The sequence below is a fragment of the Dendrobates tinctorius genome, unplaced genomic scaffold (assembly GCF_039654945.1).
Source record: "Dendrobates tinctorius isolate UK_male_01 unplaced genomic scaffold, ASM3965494v1 ptg000184l, whole genome shotgun sequence".
NCBI classification, from domain to species: domain Eukaryota; kingdom Metazoa; phylum Chordata; class Amphibia; order Anura; family Dendrobatidae; genus Dendrobates; species Dendrobates tinctorius.
This window is the reverse complement of record NW_027361851.1, coordinates 18,205,308-18,225,553: the sequence shown is the minus strand read 5'-3', so window position 1 is coordinate 18,225,553 and position 20,246 is coordinate 18,205,308. Positions and strand designations below refer to the sequence as shown.

The 20,246-nt window shown below is 36.2% G+C and overlaps 8 non-coding genes across 8 annotated transcripts; all 8 read left to right on the top strand.

Moving 5' to 3' along the window:
- The first annotated feature begins 2,050 nt into the window (after positions 1-2,050).
- TRNAL-CAG (transfer RNA leucine (anticodon CAG)) lies at positions 2,051-2,133 on the top strand. The gene has a single exon. It is a non-coding gene; the product is annotated as a tRNA-Leu (tRNA).
- Positions 2,134-6,298: 4,165 nt separating this feature from the next.
- Positions 6,299-6,371, top strand: TRNAF-GAA (transfer RNA phenylalanine (anticodon GAA)). The gene has a single exon. It is a non-coding gene; the product is annotated as a tRNA-Phe (tRNA).
- A 995-nt stretch (positions 6,372-7,366) lies between these two features.
- Positions 7,367-7,449, top strand: TRNAL-CAA (transfer RNA leucine (anticodon CAA)). The gene has a single exon. It is a non-coding gene; the product is annotated as a tRNA-Leu (tRNA).
- Positions 7,450-10,288: 2,839 nt separating this feature from the next.
- Positions 10,289-10,361, top strand: TRNAF-GAA (transfer RNA phenylalanine (anticodon GAA)). Its single transcript has one exon. It is a non-coding gene; the product is annotated as a tRNA-Phe (tRNA).
- Positions 10,362-11,356: 995 nt separating this feature from the next.
- Positions 11,357-11,439, top strand: TRNAL-UAG (transfer RNA leucine (anticodon UAG)). Its single transcript has one exon. It is a non-coding gene; the product is annotated as a tRNA-Leu (tRNA).
- Positions 11,440-12,274: 835 nt separating this feature from the next.
- On the top strand, positions 12,275-12,347 carry TRNAF-GAA (transfer RNA phenylalanine (anticodon GAA)). Its single transcript has one exon. It is a non-coding gene; the product is annotated as a tRNA-Phe (tRNA).
- A 995-nt stretch (positions 12,348-13,342) lies between these two features.
- Positions 13,343-13,425, top strand: TRNAL-UAG (transfer RNA leucine (anticodon UAG)). Its single transcript has one exon. It is a non-coding gene; the product is annotated as a tRNA-Leu (tRNA).
- Positions 13,426-15,328: 1,903 nt separating this feature from the next.
- On the top strand, positions 15,329-15,411 carry TRNAL-UAG (transfer RNA leucine (anticodon UAG)). The gene has a single exon. It is a non-coding gene; the product is annotated as a tRNA-Leu (tRNA).
- The last annotated feature ends 4,835 nt before the right edge of the window (positions 15,412-20,246 follow it).

Below are 20,246 nucleotides of genomic sequence, written 5' to 3'. Positions count from 1 at the left end.
ATGGAAGGAGTTAAGTTCCAATTGCAAATCGAAGTCAGGATGGCCGAGCGGTCTAAGGCGCAGCGTTCAGGTCGCAGTCTCCCCTGGAGGCGTGGGTTTAAATCCCACTTCTGACATCTACATTTAATTTCAAGAAACTTTATCTTCATTTATTGATTAGATGAGGTCAAACAAAACTTAGTAATGTGGTTTTGAAAAATTTCCTGAGAGTCTTTGGAGTGAATCTGAATTTGTCCTCTCAAAAAAGAACTCTAGGAACATCAAACAGATTTTTTGTGCATATGTCTGTTGTTCTTTTGGCACTAGAAAAATCCTTTGGACAGTCAATGAGGAGGGACTATTTCACCTCTTTGTGTTCTCTGTCCCTATTAGGGTAGGGAATCAACCTTCTACAGTGCTGTCATGAAATATATCTAGAAACGGATTTGCTGGTAAGTCTACTTTCATAGTTTTCACCTCATACATCAATAGACCATAACGATACTTAATAAACAAAAACTTAACAAGTAGGTAATCATAGTTTAAAAAATGTGAAATGCCCATGTCATTCTGACATGTTTCAGCACATTTTGGGACAAATGGTCTCACTTTTAACAATCAATAAAATATTTTCTCTAAATTTTTGTCTCTTTTTTGCTCCAATTGTTTGCATCTCATAAAAAATAAAACTTGATGTAACATTATGCATGCAAATTGTGTTTTATGTGTGACCATGACCTATTCTAGAAGCACAGGGTCAGAATTATACTGGTGCATGGAGACAAACTGAAAATGTAAAAATTCAATGGCAAAATTGCTGTCTTTTTCTACTCATTCACAAATAGTTAATGAATGTTATTAAATATGTACAGCAAAATGGAAGGCGTTTCAAATAGAAATCATGCTTCAAAAAACAGTCAAATGAAAAATTATAATATATCCCTCCAGGTATGACACTTGACATTTGCAGAGTGTCAAACGCCCCAGAAAATGTATAGATATGGCTGAAATAACTCAGTTGGGAGAGCGTTAGACTGAAGATCTAAAGGTCCCTGGTCCAATCCCGGGTTTCGGCAAAATGCTTTTTCTTCACCGTTTACATTTTAAGGAGATATTAAACAAAGCACTTGGACTGATCATGATCAAAAGGCCTAAAAATCTTAACTATCTACAGAAAACAAAATGTTAAAAATTTGAGAAACGGTAACTTTTTCCTTTTGAACACATGAATGTTTTTTAGTAATTTTTCCTCTATTTTGTTTTATTTCAGATTGACTTAGCTGTAAGAGGATTAAAAGGTAACCTGATAGCTGAAACAGACAGCACTTATCAGACACTAGCTGAATGATTATAGTCAGCTTGTTTGACTTTGAAACACTGAGGCATTACTGAGACAAATGTCCTTAAAAAATATGCTGTGGACAAAGTCAAAAAGGCAAAAAACACAAGCTCCACACAGGTCCGTCATCTTTAATTTGAAATATAGGAGGTTTCTACTTTAATGGTGAGACAAAGCATCTACATATTTGACATTGCTCCAGTGAGTAGAGCCCACTTAAAAATGTATGGGTTGCTTGCCTCTGCAAGCAAAAGCTGGGCACTAAACTGGCATACTTGCAATGCTGGATGGTTCAGAGTGAAAACACCTATAGGCTGACAGTAGTAATTGCAGGTGTTGATTAACTCATTGTGCAAAATAATTTCTAAAATGTGGTCACTTTGGGAGGTTTTCTGCTGTTTTGGTACTCTGCAAATTTCATCTGCAAGGTATTCCTGCAAAATCTGCATTGCAAAACCCAAATAGGGCTCTTCCTTTCAAAGCCCTGCTGTGTGGCCAAACAGTAGTTTCTGAAGAAATGTGGTGCATCACCGTATTTGTGAGAAATCTAACATTTCTAATATCCAAACAAAATAAATGGAGGTTTAAAAATTAATGCAGACGAAAAGTACGCATATAAAAAATGTTATTTATTGACTTTTTTGGGGTGGTGTGACAAGTTTGTAATCACAAGGAATGGTAACATTTCTGCTGACTAGCATGGAAGGAGTTAAGTTCCAATTGCATATCGAAGTCAGGATGGCCGAGCGGTCTAAGGCGCTGCGTTCAGGTCGCAGTCTCCCCTGGAGGCGTGGGTTCAAATCCCACTTCTGACATCAACATTTAATTTCTAGTAACTTTATCTTCATGTAATGTGGTTTTGAAAAATTTCCTGAGAGTCTTTGGAGTGAATCTGAATTTGTCCTCTCAAAAAAGAACTCTAGGAACATCAAACAGATTTTTTGTGCATATGTCTGTTGTTCTTTTGGCACTAGAAAATTCCTTTGGACAGTCAATGAGGAGGGACTATTTCACCTCTTTGTGTTCTCTGTCCCTATTAGGGTAGGGAATCAACCTTCTACAGTGCTGTCATGAAATATATCTAGAAACGGATTTGCTGGTAAGTCTACTTTCATAGTTTTCACCTCATACATCAATAGACCATAACGATACTTAATAAACAAAAACTTAACAAGTAGGTAATCATAGTTTAAAAAATGTGAAATGCCCATGTCATTCTGACATGTTTCAGCACATTTTGGGACAAATGGTCTCACTTTTAACATTAACAATCAATAAAATATTTTCTCTAAATTTTTGTCTCTTTTTTGCTCCAATTGTTTGCATCTCATAAAAAATAAAACTTGATGTAACATTATGCATGCAAATTGTGTTTTATGTGCGACCATGACCTATTCTAGAAGCACAGGGTCAGAATTATACTGGTGCATGGAGACAAACTGAAAATGTAAAAATTCAATGGCAAAATTGCTGTCTTTTTCTACTCATTCACAAATAGTTAATGAATGTTATTAAATATGTACAGCAAAATGGAAGGCGTTTCAAATAGAAATCATGCTTCAAAAAACAGTCAAATGAAAAATTATAATATATCCCTCCAGGTGTGACACTTGACATTTGCAGAGTGTCAAACCCCCCAGAAAAGGTATAGATATGGCAGAAATAGCTCAGTTGGGAGAGCGTTAGACTAAAGGTCCCTGGTCCAATCCCGGGTTTCGGCAAAATGCTTTTTCTTCACCGTTTACATTTTAAGGAGATATTAAACAAAGCACATGGACTGATCATGATCAAAAGGCCTAAAAATCTTAACTATCTACAGAAAACAAAATGTTAAAAATTTGAGAAACGGTAACTTTTTCCTTTTGAACACATGAATGTTTTTTAGTAATTTTTCCTCTATTTTGTTTTATTTCAGATTGACTTAGCTGTAAGAGGATTAAAAGGTAACCTGATAGCTGAAACAGACAGCACTTATCAGACACTAGCTGAATGATTACACAGGTCAACGAAAAAAATTTTTTTTTCTGGTGTCCAAAATATTTTAATGAATTTGGGGTATTTTTGGGGTGCTGATTCTGAATATGTCATCAGTTTTGCCAGATTGGCTCAAGTTTTTGAGATTTTTGGTATCTTATTTATAGCACTTGTTGGTAAATGCGACGCATCATCTCATTAATTTCTTTGGATTAGTACTTGAACTGAGCAGTTCTCAATATAGTTTTGTGTTAATTAGTGTTCTAAAAGTTTGTTCATAGCTTGATTTTTGCACTAACTTTATGTTGTTGTCTGTTTTCCAGTGAAAAGCATGAACTCATCATGAAGAAGTTGTCTTAACGATCCAGACTCATTCTGTTACATTTGTGGTGAATATACACTGCCAAAACATAGAAGAAACATAACAGACTTCGTAAAAAAAGTGTATTTTGCCTATTTTGGGGTTATGCTTGGGGACCAAGACAAGTTTTGGGCACCACACATAGTGTGCAAAGCATGTATCGAATTATTACGAAAATGGAGCAAAGGACAAAGAAAAAGCTTCAAATTTGGTGTTCCAATGGTGTGGAGAGAGCCAAAAAATCATCATGATGACTGTTATTTCTGTGCAGTGCAAGTGCAAGGATTCAATAAGCATAAGAAACGAAAATGGGAGTAACATGGAATCTGCAAGAAGGCCTGTCCCTCATTGTGAAGATGTGCCTGTACCTGTGTTTACCATAAATAACAGTCATCATGATGATTTTTTGGCTCTCTCCACACCATTGGAACACCAAATTTGAAGCTTTTTCTTTGTCCTTTGCTCCATTTTCGTAATAATTCGATACATGCTTTGCACACTATGTGTGGTGCCCAAAACTTGTCTTGGTCCCCAAGCATAACCCCAAAATAGGCAAAATACACTTTTTTTACGAAGTCTGTTATGTTTCTTCTATGTTTTGGCAGTGTGTATTCACCACAAATGTAACAGAATGAGTCTGGATCGTTAAGACAACTTCTTCTTGATGAGTTCATGCTTTTCACTGGAAAACAGACAACAACATAAAGTTAGTGCAAAAATCAAGCTATGAACAAACTTTTAGAACACTAATTAACACAAAACTATATTGAGAACTGCTCAGTTCAAGTACTAATCCAAAGAAATTAATGAGATGATGCGTCGCATTTACCAACAAGTGCTATAAATAAGATACCAAAAATCTCAAAAACTTGAGCCACTCTGGCAAAACTGATGACATATTCAGAATCAGCACCCCAAAAATACCCTAAATTCGATGAAATATCTTTGGCACCAAAAATGCTGTTGACCAGTGTTATAGTCAGCTTGTTTGACTTTGAAACACTGAGGCATTACTGAGACAAATGTCCTTAAAAAATATGCTGTGGACAAAGTCAAAAAGGCAAAAAACACAAGCTCCACACAGGTCCGTCATCTTTAATTTGAAATATAGGAGGTTTCTACTTTAATGGTGAGACAAAGCATCTACATATTTGACATTGCTCCAGTGAGTAGAGCCCACTTAAAAATGTATGGGTTGCTTGCCTCTGCAAGCAAAAGCTGGGCACTAAACTGGCATACTTGCAATGCTGGATGGTTCAGAGTGAAAACACCTATAGGCTGACAATAGTAATTGCAGGTGTTGATTAACTCATTGTGCAAAATAATTTCTAAAATGTGGTCACTTTGGGAGGTTTTCTGCTGTTTTGGTACTCTGCAAATTTCATCTGCAAGGTATTCCTGCAAAATCTGCATTGCAAAACCCAAATAGGGCTCTTCCTTTCAAAGCCCTGCTGTGTGGCCAAACAGTAGTTTCTGAAGAAATGTGGTGCATCACCGTATTTGTGAGAAATCTAACATTTCTAATATCCAAACAAAATAAATGGAGGTTTAAAAATTAATGCAGACGAAAAGTACGCATATAAAAAATGTTATTTATTGACTTTTTTGGGGTGGTGTGACAAGTTTGTAATCACAAGGAATGGTAACATTTCTGCTGACTAGCATGGAAGGAGTTAAGTTCCAATTGCATATCGAAGTCAGGATGGCTGAGCGGTCCAAGGCGCAGCGTTCAGGTCGCAGTCTCCCCTGGAGGCGTGGGTTCAAATCCCACTTCTGACATCAACATTTAATTTCAAGAAACTTTATCTTCATTTATTGATTAGATGAGGTCAAACAAAACTTAGTAATGTGGTTTTGAAAAATTTCCTGAGAGTCTTTGGAGTGAATCTGAATTTGTCCTCTCAAAAAAGAACTCTAGGAACATCAAACAGATTTTTTGTGCATATGTCTGTTGTTCTTTTGGCACTAGAAAAATCCTTTGGACAGTCAATGAGGAGGGACTATTTCACCTCTTTGTGTTCTCTGTCCCTATTAGGGTAGGGAATCAACCTTCTACAGTGCTGTCATGAAATATATCTAGAAACGGATTTGCTGGTAAGTCTACTTTCATAGTTTTCACCTCATACATCAATAGACCATAACGATACTTAATAAACAAAAACTTAACAAGTAGGTAATCATAGTTTAAAAAATGTGAAATGCCCATGTCATTCTGACATGTTTCAGCACATTTTGGGACAAATGGTCTCACTTTTAACAATCAATAAAATATTTTCTCTAAATTTTTGTCTCTTTTTTGCTCCAATTGTTTGCATCTCATAAAAAATAAAACTTGATGTAACATTATGCATGCAAATTGTGTTTTATGTGCGACCATGAACTATTCTAGAAGCACAGGGTCAGAATTATACTGGTGCATGGAGACAAACTGAAAATGTAAAAATTCAATGGCAAAATTGCTGTCTTTTTCTACTCATTCACAAATAGTTAATGAATGTTATTAAATATGTACAGCAAAATGGAAGGCGTTTCAAATAGAAATCATGCTTCAAAAAACAGTCAAATGAAAAATTATAATATATCCCTCCAGGTGTGACACTTGACATTTGCAGAGTGTCAAACCCCCCAGAAAATGTATAGATATGGCCGAAATAGCTCAGTTGGGAGAGCGTTAGACTGAAGATCTAAAGGTCCCTGGTCCAATCCCGGGTTTCGGCAAAATGCTTTTTCTTCACCGTTTACATTTTAAGGAGATATTAAACAAAGCACATGGACTGATCATGATCAAAAGGCCTAAAAATCTTAACTATCTACAGAAAACAAAATGTTAAAAATTTGAGAAACGGTAACTTTTTCCTTTTGAACACATGAATGTTTTTTAGTAATTTTTCCTCTATTTTGTTTTATTTCAGATTGACTTAGCTGTAAGAGGATTAAAAGGTAACCTGATAGCTGAAACAGACAGCACTTATCAGACACTAGCTGAATGATTATAGTCAGCTTGTTTGACTTTGAAACACTGAGGCATTACTGAGACAAATGTCCTTAAAAAATATGCTGTGGACAAAGTCAAAAAGGCAAAAAACACAAGCTCCACACAGGTCCGTCATCTTTAATTTGAAATATAGGAGGTTTCTACTTTAATGGTGAGACAAAGCATCTACATATTTGACATTGCTCCAGTGAGTAGAGCCCACTTAAAAATGTATGGGTTGCTTGCCTCTGCAAGCAAAAGCTGGGCACTAAACTGGCATACTTGCAATGCTGGATGGTTCAGAGTGAAAACACCTATAGGCTGACAATAGTAATTGCAGGTGTTGATTAACTCATTGTGCAAAATAATTTCTAAAATGTGGTCACTTTGGGAGGTTTTCTGCTGTTTTGGTACTCTGCAAATTTCATCTGCAAGGTATTCCTGCAAAATCTGCATTGCAAAACCCAAATAGGGCTCTTCCTTTCAAAGCCCTGCTGTGTGGCCAAACAGTAGTTTCTGAAGAAATGTGGTGCATCACCGTATTTGTGAGAAATCTAACATTTCTAATATCCAAACAAAATAAATGGAGGTTTAAAAATTAATGCAGACGAAAAGTACGCATATAAAAAATGTTATTTATTGACTTTTTTGGGGTGGTGTGACAAGTTTGTAATCACAAGGAATGGTAACATTTCTGCTGACTAGCATGGAAGGAGTTAAGTTCCAATTGCATATCGAAGTCAGGATGGCCGAGCGGTCTAAGGCGCAGCGTTCAAGTTGCAGTCTCCCCTGGAGGCGTGGGTTCAAATCCCACTTCTGACATCAACATTTAATTTCAAGAAACTTTATCTTCATTTATTGATTAGATGAGGTCAAACAAAACTTAGTAATTTGGTTTTGAAAAATATCCTGAGAGTCTTTGGAGTGAATCTGAATTTGTCCTCTCAAAAAAGAACTCTAGCAACATCAAACAGATTTTTTGTGCATATGTCTGTTGTTCTTTTGGCACTAGAAAAATCCTTTGGACAGTCAATGAGGAGGGACTATTTCACCTCTTTGTGTTCTCTGTCCCTATTAGGGTAGGGAATCAACCTTCTACAGTGCTGTCATGAAATATATCTAGAAACGGATTTGCTGGTAAGTCTACTTTCATAGTTTTCACCTCATACATCAATAGACCATAACGATACTTAATAAACAAAAACTTAACAAGTAGGTAATCATAGTTTAAAAAATGTGAAATGCCCATGTCATTCTGACATGTTTCAGCACATTTTGGGACAAATGGTCTCACTTTTAACAATCAATAAAATATTTTCTCTAAATTTTTGTCTCTTTTTTGCTCCAATTGTTTGCATCTCATAAAAAATAAAACTTGATGTAACATTATGCATGCAAATTGTGTTTTATGTGCGACCATGACCTATTCTAGAAGCACAGGGTCAGAATTATACTGGTGCATGGAGACAAACTGAAAATGTAAAAATTCAATGGCAAAATTGCTGTCTTTTTCTACTCATTCACAAATAGTCAATGAATGTTATTAAATATGTACAGCAAAATGGAAGGCGTTTCAAATAGAAATCATGCTTCAAAAAACAGTCAAATGAAAAATTATAATATATCCCTCCAGGTGTGACACTTGACATTTGCAGAGTGTCAAACCCCCCTGAAAATGTATAGATATGGCCGAAATAGCTCAGTTGGGAGAGCGTTAGACTGAAGATCTAAAGGTCCCGGGTTTCGGCAAAATGCTTTTTCTTCACCATTTACATTTTAAGGAGATATTAAACAAAGCACATGGACTGATCATGATCAAAAGGCCTAAAAATCTTAACTATCTACAGAAAACAAAATGTTAAAAATTTGAGAAACGGTAACTTTTTCCTTTTGAACACATGAATGTTTTTTAGTAATTTTTCCTCTATTTTGTTTTATTTCAGATTGACTTAGCTGTAAGAGGATTAAAAGGTAACCTGATAGCTGAAACAGACAGCACTTATCAGACACTAGCTGAATGATTATAGTCAGCTTGTTTGACTTTGAAACACTGAGGCATTACTGAGACAAATGTCCTTAAAAAATATGCTGTGGACAACGTCAAAAAGGCAAAAAACACAAGCTCCACACAGGTCCGTCATCTTTAATTTGAAATATAGGAGGTTTCTACTTTAATGGTGAGACAAAGCATCTACATATTTGACATTGCTCCAGTGAGTAGAGCCCACTTAAAAATGTATGGGTTGCTTGCCTCTGCAAGCAAAAGCTGGGCACTAAACTGGCATACTTGCAATGCTGGATGGTTCAGAGTGAAAACACCTATAGGCTGACAATAGTAATTGCAGGTGTTGATTAACTCATTGTGCAAAATAATTTCTAAAATGTGGTCACTTTGGGAGGTTTTCTGCTGTTTTGGTACCCTGCAAATTTCATCTGCAAGGTATTCCTGCAAAATCTGCATTGCAAAACCCAAATAGGGCTCTTCCTTTCAAAGCCCTGCTGTGTGGCCAAACAGTAGTTTCTGAAGAAATGTGGTGCATCACCGCATTTGTGAGAAATCTAACATTTCTAATATCCAAACAAAATAAATGGAGGTTTAAAAATTAATGCAGACGAAAAGTACGCATATAAAAAATGTTATTTATTGACTTTTTTGGGGTGGTGTGACAAGTTTGTAATCACAAGGAATGGTAACATTTCTGCTGACTAGCATGGAAGGAGTTAAGTTCCAATTGCATATCGAAGTCAAGATGGCTGAGTGGTCTAAGGCGCTGCGTTTAGGTTGCAGTTTCCCCTGGAGGCGTGGTTTCAAATCCCACTTCTGACATCAACATTTAATTTCAAGAAACTTTATCTTCATGTAATGTGGTTTTGAAAAATTTCCTGAGAGTCTTTGGAGTGAATCTGAATTTGTCCTCTCAAAAAAGAACTCTAGGAACATCAAACAGATTTTTGTGCATATGTCTGTTGTTCTTTTGGCACTAGAAAAATCCTTTGGACAGTCAATGAGGAGGGACTATTTCACCTCTTTGTGTTCTCTGTCCCTATTAGGGTAGGGAATCAACCTTCTACAGTGCTGTCATGAAATATATCTAGAAACGGATTTGCTGGTAAGTCTACTTTCATAGTTTTCACCTCATACATCAATAGACCATAACGATATTTAATAAACAAAAACTTAACAAGTAGGTAATCATAGTTTAAAAAATGTGAAATGCCCATGTCATTCTGACATGTTTCAGCACATTTTGGGACAACTGGTCTCACTTTTAACAATCAATAAAATATTTTCTCTAAATTTTTGTCTCTTTTTTGCTCCAATTGTTTGCATCTCATAAAAAATAAAACTTGATGTAACATTATGCATGCAAATTGTGTTTTATGTGCGACCATGACCTATTCTAGAAGCACAGGGTCAGAATTATACTGGTGCATGGAGACAAACTGAAAATGTAAAAATTCAATGGCAAAATTGCTGTCTTTTTCTACTCATTCACAAATAGTTAATGAATGTTATTAAATATGTACAGCAAAATGGAAGGCGTTTCAAATAGAAATCATGCTTCAAAAAACAGTCAAATGAAAAATTATAATATATCCCTCCAGGTGTGACACTTGACATTTGCAGAGTGTCAAACCCCCCAGAAAATGTATAGATATGGCCGAAGTAGCTCAGTTGGGAGAGCGTTAGACTGAAGATCTAAAGGTCCCTGGTCCAATCCCGGGTTTCGGCAAAATGCTTTTTCTTCACCGTTTACATTTTAAGGAGATATTAAACAAAGCACATGGACTGATCATGATCAAAAGGCCTAAAAATCTTAACTATCTACAGAAAACAAAATGTTAAAAATTTGAGAAACGGTAACTTTTTCCTTTTGAACACATGAATGTTTTTTAGTAATTTTTCCTCTATTTTGTTTTATTTCAGATTGACTTAGCTGTAAGAGGATTAAAAGGTAACCTGATAGCTGAAACAGACAGCACTTATCAGACACTAGCTGAATGATTATAGTCAGCTTGTTTGACTTTGAAACACTGAGGCATTACTGAGACAAATGTCCTTAAAAAATATGCTGTGGACAAAGTCAAAAAGGCAAAAAACACAAGCTCCACACAGGTCCGTCATCTTTAATTTGAAATATAGGAGGTTTCTACTTTAATGGTGAGACAAAGCATCTACATATTTGACATTGCTCCAGTGAGTAGAGCCCACTTAAAAATGTATGGGTTGCTTGTCTCTGCAAGCAAAAGCTGGGCACTAAACTGGCATACTTGCAATGCTGGATGGTTCAGAGTGAAAACACCTATAGGCTGACAATAGTAATTGCAGGTGTTGATTAACTCATTGTGCAAAATAATTTCTAAAATGTGGTCACTTTGGGAGGTTTTCTGCTGTTTTGGTACTCTGCAAATTTCATCTGCAAGGTATTCCTGCAAAATCTGCATTGCAAAACCCAAATAGGGCTCTTCCTTTCAAAGCCCTGCTGTGTGGCCAAACAGTAGTTTCTGAAGAAATGTGGTGCATCACCGCATTTGTGAGAAATCTAACATTTCTAATATCCAAACAAAATAAATGGAGGTTTAAAAATTAATGCAGACGAAAAGTACGCATATAAAAAATGTTATTTATTGACTTTTTTGGGGTGGTGTGACAAGTTTTTAATCACAAGGAATGGTAACATTTCTGCTGACTAGCATGGAAGGAGTTAAGTTCCAATTGCACATCCAAGTCAAGATGGCCGAGTGGTCTAAGGCGCTGCGTTTAGGTTGCAGTTTCCCCTGGTGGCGTGGGTTCAAATCCCACTTCTGACATCAACATTTAATTTCAAGAAACTTTATCTTCATGTAATGTGGTTTTGAAAAATTTCCTGAGAGTCTTTGGAGTGAATCTGAATTTGTCCTCTCAAAAAAGAACTCTAGGAACATCAAACAGATTTTTTGTGCATATGTCTGTTGTTCTTTTGGCACTAGAAAAATCCTTTGGACAGTCAATGAGGAGGGACTATTTCACCTCTTTGTGTTCTCTGTCCCTATTAGGGTAGGGAATCAACCTTCTACAGTGCTGTCATGAAATATATCTAGAAACGGATTTGCTGGTAAGTCTACTTTCATAGTTTTCACCTCATACATCAATAGACCATAACGATATTTAATAAACAAAAACTTAACAAGTAGGTAATCATAGTTTAAAAAATGTGAAATGCCCATGTCATTCTGACATGTTTCAGCACATTTTGGGACAAATGGTCTCACTTTTAACAATCAATAAAATATTTTCTCTAAATTTTTGTCTCTTTTTTGCTCCAATTGTTTGCATCTCATAAAAAATAAAACTTGATGTAACATTATGCATGCAAATTGTGTTTTATGTGCGACCATGACCTATTCTAGAAGCACAGGGTCAGAATTATACTGGTGCATGGAGACAAACTGAAAATGTAAAAATTCAATGGCAAAATTGCTGTCTTTTTCTACTCATTCACAAATAGTTAATGAATGTTATTAAATATGTACAGCAAAATGGAAGGCGTTTCAAATAGAAATCATGCTTCAAAAAACAGTCAAATGAAAAATTATAATATATCCCTCCAGGTGTGACACTTGACATTTGCAGAGTGTCAAACCCCCCAGAAAATGTATAGATATGGCCGAAGTAGCTCAGTTGGGAGAGCGTTAGACTGAAGATCTAAAGGTCCCTGGTCCAATCCCGGGTTTCGGCAAAATGCTTTTTCTTCACCGTTTACATTTTAAGGAGATATTAAACAAAGCACATGGACTGATCATGATCAAAAGGCCTAAAAATCTTAACTATCTACAGAAAACAAAATGTTAAAAATTTGAGAAACGGTAACTTTTTCCTTTTGAACACATGAATGTTTTTTAGTAATTTTTCCTCTATTTTGTTTTATTTCAGATTGACTTAGCTGTAAGAGGATTAAAAGGTAACCTGATAGCTGAAACAGACAGCACTTATCAGACACTAGCTGAATGATTATAGTCAGCTTGTTTGACTTTGAAACACTGAGGCATTACTGAGACAAATGTCCTTAAAAAATATGCTGTGGACAAAGTCAAAAAGGCAAAAAACACAAGCTCCACACAGGTCCGTCATCTTTAATTTGAAATATAGGAGATTTCTACTTTAATGGTGAGACAAAGCATCTACATATTTGACATTGCTCCAGTGAGTAGAGCCCACTTAAAAATGTATGGGTTGCTTGTCTCTGCAAGCAAAAGCTGGGCACTAAACTGGCATACTTGCAATGCTGGATGGTTCAGAGTGAAAACACCTATAGGCTGACAATAGTAATTGCAGGTGTTGATTAACTCATTGTGCAAAATAATTTCTAAAATGTGGTCACTTTGGGAGGTTTTCTGCTGTTTTGGTACTCTGCAAATTTCATCTGCAAGGTATTCCTGCAAAATCTGCATTGCAAAACCCAAATAGGGCTCTTCCTTTCAAAGCCCTGCTGTGTGGCCAAACAGTAGTTTCTGAAGAAATGTGGTGCATCACCGCATTTGTGAGAAATCTAACATTTCTAATATCCAAACAAAATAAATGGAGGTTTAAAAATTAATGCAGACGAAAAGTACGCATATAAAAAATGTTATTTATTGACTTTTTTGGGGTGGTGTGACAAGTTTTTAATCACAAGGAATGGTAACATTTCTGCTGACTAGCATGGAAGGAGTTAAGTTCCAATTGCATATCAAAGTCAAGATGGCTGAGTGGTCTAAGGCGCTGCGTTTAGGTTGCAGTTTCCCCTGGAGGTGTGGGTTCAAATCCCACTTCTGACATCAACATTTAATTTCAAGAAATTTTATCTTCATGTAATGTGGTTTTGAAAAATTTCCTGAGAGTCTTTGGAGTGAATCTGAATTTGTCCTCTCAAAAAAGAACTCTAGGAACATCAAACAGATTTTTTGTGCATATGTCTGTTGTTCTTTTGGCACTAGAAAAATCCTTTGGACAGTCAATGAGGAGGGACTATTTCACCTCTTTGTGTTCTCTGTCCCTATTAGGGTAGGGAATCAACCTTCTACAGTGCTGTCATGAAATATATCTAGAAACGGATTTGCTGGTAAGTCTACTTTCATAGTTTTCACCTCATACATCAATAGACCATAACGATATTTAATAAACAAAAACTTAACAAGTAGGTAATCATAGTTTAAAAAATGTGAAATGCCCATGTCATTCTGACATGTTTCAGCACATTTTGGGACAAATGGTCTCACTTTTAACAATCAATAAAATATTTTCTCTAAATTTTTGTCTCTTTTTTGCTCCAATTGTTTGCATCTCATAAAAAATAAAACTTGATGTAACATTATGCATGCAAATTGTGTTTTATGTGCGACCATGACCTATTCTAGAAGCACAGGGTCAGAATTATACTGGTGCATGGAGACAAACTGAAAATGTAAAAATTCAATGGCAAAATTGCTGTCTTTTTCTACTCATTCACAAATAGTTAATGAATGTTATTAAATATGTACAGCAAAATGGAAGGCGTTTCAAATAGAAATCATGCTTCAAAAAACAGTCAAATGAAAAATTATAATATATCCCTCCAGGTGTGACACTTGACATTTGCAGAGTGTCAAACCCCCCAGAAAATGTATAGATATGGCAGAAATAGCTCAGTTGGGAGAGCGTTAGACTGAAGATCTAAAGGTCCCTGGTCCAATCCCGGGTTTCGGCAAAATGCTTTTTCTTCACCGTTTACATTTTAAGGAGATATTAAACAAAGCACATGGACTGATCATGATCAAAAGGCCTAAAAATCTTAACTATCTACAGAAAACAAAATGTTAAAAATTTGAGAAACGGTAACTTTTTCCTTTTGAACACATGAATGTTTTTTAGTAATTTTTCCTCTATTTTGTTTTATTTCAGATTGACTTAGCTGTAAGAGGATTAAAAGGTAACCTGATAGCTGAAACAGACAGCACTTATCAGACACTAGCTGAATGATTATAGTCAGCTTGTTTGACTTTGAAACACTGAGGCATTACTGAGACAAATGTCCTTAAAAAATATGCTGTGGACAAAGTCAAAAAGGCAAAAAACACAAGCTGAACACAGGGCCGTCATCTTTAATTTGAAATATAGGAGGTTTCTACTTTAATGGTGAGACAAAGCATCTACATATTTGACATTGCTCCAGTGAGTAGAGCCCACTTAAAAATGTATGGGTTGCTTGTCTCTGCAAGCAAAAGCTGGGCACTAAACTGGCATACTTGCAATGCTGGATGGTTCAGAGTGAAAACACCTATAGGCTGACAATAGTAATTGCAGGTGTTGATTAACTCATTGTGCAAAATAATTTCTAAAATGTGGTCACTTTGGGAGGTTTTCTGCTGTTTTGGTACTCTGCAAATTTCATCTGCAAGGTATTCCTGCAAAATCTGCATTGCAAAACCCAAATAGGGATCTTCCTTTCAAAGCCCTGCTGTGTGGCCAAACAGTAGTTTCTGAAGAAATGTGGTGCATCACCGCATTTGTGAGAAATCTAACATTTCTAATATCCAAACAAAATAAATGGAGGTTTAAAAATTAATGCAGACGAAAAGTACGCATATAAAAAATGTTATTTATTGACTTTTTTGGGGTGGTGTGACAAGTTTTTAATCACAAGGAATGGTAACATTTCTGCTGACTAGCATGGAAGGAGTTAAGTTCCAATTGCATATCGAAGTCAAGATGGCTGAGTGGTCTAAGGCGCTGCGTTTAGGTTGCAGTTTCCCCTGGAGGTGTGGGTTCAAATCCCACTTCTGACATAAACATTTAATTTCAAGAAACTTTATCTTCATGTAATGTGGTTTTGAAAAATTTCCTGAGAGTCTTTGGAGTGAATCTGAATTTGTCCTCTCAAAAAAGAACTCTAGGAACATCAAACAGATTTTTTGTGCATATGTCTGTTGTTCTTTTGGCACTAGAAAAATCCTTTGGACAGTCAATGAGGAGGGACTATTTCACCTCTTTGTGTTCTCTGTCCCTATTAGGGTAGGGAATCAACCTTCTACAGTGCTGTCATGAAATATATCTAGAAACGGATTTGCTGGTAAGTCTACTTTCATAGTTTTCACCTCATACATCAATAGACCATAACGATACTTAATAAACAAAAACTTAACAAGTAGGTAATCATAGTTTAAAAAATGTGAAATGCCCATGTCATTCTGACATGTTTCAGCACATTTTGGGACAAATGGTCTCACTTTTAACAATCAATAAAATATTTTCTCTAAATTTTTGTCTCTTTTTTGCTCCAATTGTTTGCATCTCATAAAAAATAAAACTTGATGTAACATTATGCATGCAAATTGTGTTTTATGTGCGACCATGACCTATTCTAGAAGCACAGGGTCAGAATTATACTGGTGCATGGAGACAAACTGAAAATGTAAAAATTCAATGGCAAAATTGCTGTCTTTTTCTACTCATTCACAAATAGTTAATGAATGTTATTAAATATGTACAGCAAAATGGAAGGCGTTTCAAATAGAAATCATGCTTCAAAAAACAGTCAAATGAAAAATTATAATATATCCCTCCAGGTGTGACACTTGACATTTGCAGAGTGTCAAACCCCCAGAAAATGTATAGATAAGGCAGAAATAGCTCAGTTGGGAGAGCGTTAGACTGAAGATCTAAAGGTCCCTGGTCCAATCCCGGGTTTCGGCAAAATGCTTTTTCTTCACCGTTTACATTTTAAGGAGATATTAAACAAAGCACATGGACTGATCATGATCAAAAGGCCTAAAAATCTTAACTATCTACAGAAAACAAAATGTTAAAAATTTGAGAAACGGTAACTTTTTCCTTTTGAACACATGAATGTTTTTTAGTAATTTTTCCTCTATTTTGTTTTATTTCAGATTGACTTAGCTGTAAGAGGATTAAAAGGTAACCTGATAGCTGAAACAGACAGCACTTATCAGACACTAGCTGAATGATTATAGTCAGCTTGTTTGACTTTGAAACACTGAGGCATTACTGAGACAAATGTCCTTAAAAAATATGCTGTGGACAAAGTCAAAAAGGCAAAAAACACAAGCTGAACACAGGTCCGTCATCTTTAATTTGAAATATAGGAGGTTTCTACTTTAATGGTGAGACAAAGCATCTACATATTTGACATTGCTCCAGTGAGTAGAGCCCACTTAAAAATGTATGGGTTGCTTGTCTCTGCAAGCAAAAGCTGGGCACTAAACTGGCATACTTGCAATGCTGGATGGTTCAGAGTGAAAACACCTATAGGCTGACAATAGTAATTGCAGGTGTTGATTAACTCATTGTGCAAAATAATTTCTAAAATGTGGTCACTTTGGGAGGTTTTCTGCTGTTTTGGTACTCTGCAAATTTCATCTGCAAGGTATTCCTGCAAAATCTGCATTGCAAAACCCAAATAGGGCTCTTCCTTTCAAAGCCCTGCTGTGTGGCCAAACAGTAGTTTCTGAAGAAATGTGGTGCATCACCGCATTTGTGAGAAATCTAACATTTCTAATATCCAAACAAAATAAATGGAGGTTTAAAAATTAATGCAGACGAAAAGTACGCATATAAAAAATGTTATTTATTGACTTTTTTGGGGTGGTGTGACGTTTTTAATCACAAGGAATGGTAACATTTCTGCTGACTAGCATGGAAGGAGTTAAGTTCCAATTGCATATTGAAGCCGTCTAAGGCGAGCGGTCTAATACCGAGCGGTCTAAGGCGCTGCGTTCAGGTCGCAGTCTCTCTTGGAGGCGTGGGTTCAAATCCCACTTCTGACATCAACATTTAATTTCAAGAAACTTTATCTTCATTTATTGATTAGATGAGGTCAAACAAAACTTAGTAATGTGGTTTTGAAAAATTTCCTGAGAGTCTTTGGAGTGAATCTGAATTTGTCCTCTCAAAAAAGAACTCTAGGAACATCAAACAGATTTTTTGTGCATATGTCTGTTGTTCTTTTGGCACTAGAAAAATCCTTTGGACAGTCAATGAGGAGGGACTATTTCACCTCTTTGTGTTCTCTGTCCCTATTAGGGTAGGGAATCAACCTTCTACAGTGCTGTCATGAAATATATCTAGAAACGGATTTGCTGGTAAGTCTACTTTCATAGTTTTCACCTCATACATCAATAGACCATAACGATACTTAATAAACAAAAACTTAACAAGTAGGTAATCATAGTTTAAAAAATGTGAAATGCCCATGTCATTCTGACATGTTTCAGCACATTTTGGGACAAATGGTCTCACTTTTAACAATCAATAAAATATTTTCTCTAAATTTTTGTCTCTTTTTTGCTCCAATTGTTTGCATCTCATAAAAAATAAAACTTGATGTAACATTATGCATGCAAATTGTGTTTTATGTGCGACCATGACCTATTCTAGAAGCACAGGGTCAGAATTATACTGGTGCATGGAGACAAACTGAAAATGTAAAAATTCAATGGCAAAATTGCTGTCTTTTTCTACTCATTCACAAATAGTTAATGAATGTTATTAAATATGTACAGCAAAATGGAAGGCGTTTCAAATAGAAATCATGCTTCAAAAAACAGTCAAATGAAAAATTATAATATATCCCTCCAGGTGTGACACTTGACATTTGCAGGGTGTCAAACCCCCCAGAAAATGTATAGATATGGCCGAAATAGCTCAGTTGTGAGAGCGTTAGACTGAAGATCTAAAGGTCCCTGGTCCAATCCCGGGTTTCGGCAAAATGCTTTTTCTTCACCGTTTACATTTTAATGAGATATTAAACAAAGCACATGGACTGATAATGATCAAAAGGCCTAAAAATCTTAACTATCTACAGAAAACAAAATGTTAAAAATTTGAGAAACGGTAACTTTTTCCTTTTGAACACATGAATGTTTTTTAGTAATTTTTCCTCTATTTTGTTTTATTTCAGATTGACTTAGCTGTAAGAGGATTAAAAGGTAACCTGATAGCTGAAACAGACAGCACTTATCAGACACTAGCTGAATGATTATAGTCAGCTTGTTTGACTTTGAAACACTGAGGCATTACTGAGACAAATGTCCTTAAAAAATATGCTGTGGACAAAGTCAAAAAGGCAAAAAACACAAGCTGAACACAGGTCCGTCATCTTTAATTTGAAATATAGGAGGTTTCTACTTTAATGGTGAGACAAAGCATCTACATATTTGACATTGCTCCAGTGAGTAGAGCCCACTTAAAAATGTATGGGTTGCTTGTCTCTGCAAGCAAAAGCTGGGCACTAAACTGGCATACTTGTGTTAAGGGAAGAATATATGGCACATAAATATATACAAGAATCAAAACTGTATCACTATATGGACGCTTTGCTGGATATTGGGATCATGTTGCTTTAAGATACTTCTGATTTTCTTATATTTTCTTATATTTTCTTAGAGTTGTTTCTGTATGGTATCATTCACCTAAGCTTCACCAAATATTGAATAAACTGGGTGGACCAGGGTAAGCCAAGCTAGAAAACAATACTTGTGTATATAAGTATTGTTTAGCAATGTGGGAGCAGTAAACGGTAACCCAGAAGTGTACATAATGATTGTGTAGCGACCTGAGAAAAGCAAATAGTAACTGGAAATATGTCCATGATGTAACTGATGATGTAGCTCAAATTCTGTTATAAAAGCTGTACACGTTTGATTAAAGACAGAGAAGAATCATACTGACACGATACCCTCTTGTCTTGTGTATTCTTTCCTCGAGTATACGTATACCTTGTGCCAAAGCTACAATTCGGCCACAGACAATTAAGACGGGTCGCACCTTAGTGTGACAGAATCATCAGTTGGCGCCCAACGTGGGGCTCAGGACGATACCAGATGATCACAGCCGCAACAAAATCTCCCCCCAGGACGGACGTCTTTCCAGCGGGACGAGACTGCAGCTCGAGACCTGGTGAGAAAATATATCATCTTACCTAACCTTCTGTATTCACGTCCGGCTGGGAGGAGATAGTTGGCTGTCTTCTCTGAACCCTTAAACTGACCACGTTTGAAAGTCCTGAGCCTACGGACCCGGTCAGGTATATAATTCCTTAATTGTCTGTGTGTATTATCCGGTCTAACCAATTCGGAGGGTGTATCTAGAATCCATCTAGTATCTGATAAAAACTATTTCATACTGCACTAGGGCTACTAGAAGCATACAGAGCAGAGTGCAAAGGGGCTGTTTCCACTGAGTTATCACCCTGGTTCCGACCTTAGACGGTCGAAGAAGTTATATATATATATCAGATATATACATATAGGTGCTCACGTCCGGCCATACGCCCACGGTATAAACTGGGCCCGGTGACGTGAATGACACGGTATATACATTTTTAAGGAAAGAGGTGATTACTAATTTTTCCCCCTCTGCTGAAATATCAACCACCTATCTAGAAGTGATTACCACTATTTACTATACCTAAAGTGACAAAAAGCCCAGCCCTAGTTGCCTTGGTAACAAAAGAACAGTGAAAGGGATAAGGAATACATTCATAATAGTTTTTTTTTATGTTTGAAGTATTGATGCATTGTTGTGACACGCCTGTCCGCAGCTCTCATATTGAATATACTGCCATACTGGTTAGACTGCTATTTCAGCTGCATTTCCTGAATGC